The following is a 2,020-nucleotide window of genomic DNA, read 5'->3' on the forward strand; positions in this document are numbered from 1 at the left end:
GGTCACATCAAATTAATGTAGGAGCATCATTCTCTGTCTCTAGCTCTACCGAGATACTCCACCCTGGGTCCAATTATTTCTCTTTCCTCTGTTGTAGCACACCTTTCTCCTTCCTCTGACCTCAGCTGCCAAGGATGCCTTTACAGCAAATGGGCTTCTAGAAGCATCTCCCAACAGCGTTAGTCCTCTGTCCTACAGATGCTAAAAGGACCACTTTCCTGTCCCATGTGCTGGTCTTTCCCCCATGACCTTGCTCTTGGTAGCCACACACTTCCCTTGGAAGGAATCCCACCTCCTGCATTTCCTCCCACAAGCCCAGCCTGCTGCTTCTCCATTGCAGCAGCTATTCCTGCTGTCTGCAGAGACCCCTGCCCACCAGTCTAAAGTGAAGAAAAACCAGGAGGTTCCCTAGGGCGAACTGTGAGGGAGGGGAGGAGAGGCTGGACCTTCCCGTCTCTACTAACCTGCCCGAGGCTGTTAGCATTCCTGCTTTTTCTTCCTTGTGTCTGGTCCCATGTCTCCCACCCAAATATATGTGTTCTCAGAGCAGGAGGAGGGGAGAAGTGATGCACTTGGCACCAATTCTTCATTTATGTAAATTTTATGGCCAGGTGCGGTGGCTCACGCCTGTAATCCCAACACTCTGGGAGGCTGAGACGGATGGATCACTTGAGGTCAGGAATTTGAGACCAGCCTGACCAACATGGTGAAAACCCACCTCTACTAAAAATTCCAAAATTAGCCAGGCGTGGTGGTGCACACCTGTAATCCCAGCTACTTGGGAGGCTGAGGCAGGAGAATCGCTTAAACCTGGGAGGCAGAGGTCACAGTAAACTGAGATCACGCCACTGCACTCCAGCCTGGGCAACAGCATGTTGGTCAGGCTGACCTCAAACTCTCGACCTCTGGTGATCTACCCCCCTCGGCCTCCCGAAGTGCTAGGATTACAGGCGTGAGCCACCGTGCCCAGCCCATTTATTTATTTTTAGACAGAGTCTTACTCTGTTGCCCAGGCTGGAGTACAGTGGCATGATCTCAGCTCACTGTAATCTCTGCCTCCCGAGTTCCAGCGATTTCCGGCCAATTTTTGTATTTTTAGTAGAGACAAGGTTTCACTGTCTTGTCCAGGCTGATCTCGAACTCCTGACCTCAAGTGATCTGCCTGCCTTGGCCTCCCAAAGTGCTAGGATTACAGGCGTGAGCTACTGCCCTTGGCCTGAACTTCAGCTTTAAAATCAAGATAGTTCTGGGAAAACCTGGAAAAGGTGGCCACCCTAGGAGTAGCTGGTGCTACAGTCAGACTGCCAGAAATCAAATCCTGGTGTTGCTGCTCCCAGCCAGGGAACAACCTCTCTATGGTTCTCTTTCCTCCTCTGTGCATTGAGGATGGCAGAAGCCTCAGAGGAAGCTATTGTGAGAATTAAGTGAGTTCATCTGGAGTGAGCTTGGTACTGTGCCTGGCACTTAGAAAGTGCTTCAGACCATTAGCCTTGATGTTGATTTATTACCTGCCACGTGCCAGCCACTGTTCTAGGGAGTGGGCATATAGTAGTGCTTATGATGGACACAGCCTTGCCCTTAAGGAGCTCTAGGTGCTAGTGAGGAAGTAAGACCATTAACAGGTAATATCAAGAATTATGTGTACCTGTTGGAATGGAATGGCTTTTATTAAAAAGATAAACATTAAGTGTTGGAGAGGATGCAGAAAAAAGAAAACTTTTTTTTTCCCCCAGCCAAGGTCTTACTTTATTGCCCAAGCTGGAGTGTAGTGGCGCAATCACAGCTCACAGCAGCCTCCATTTTCTGGGGTCAAGCAATCCTCCTTGCACCTCAGCCTCCCAAGTAGCTGGGACCACAGGCTCATGTCACCATGCTCAGCTAATTTTTAAAATTCTGGGGGCCAGGCGCAGTGGCTCACGCCTGTAATCCCAGCACTTTGGGAGGCCGAGATGGGCAGATCACGAGGTCAGGAGATTGAGACCATCCTGGCTAACACAGTGAAACCCTGTCTCTACTAAAA

Source organism: Colobus angolensis, unplaced genomic scaffold (assembly GCF_000951035.1).
Source record: "Colobus angolensis palliatus isolate OR3802 unplaced genomic scaffold, Cang.pa_1.0 Scaffold146, whole genome shotgun sequence".
NCBI classification, from domain to species: Eukaryota; Metazoa; Chordata; class Mammalia; order Primates; family Cercopithecidae; genus Colobus; species Colobus angolensis.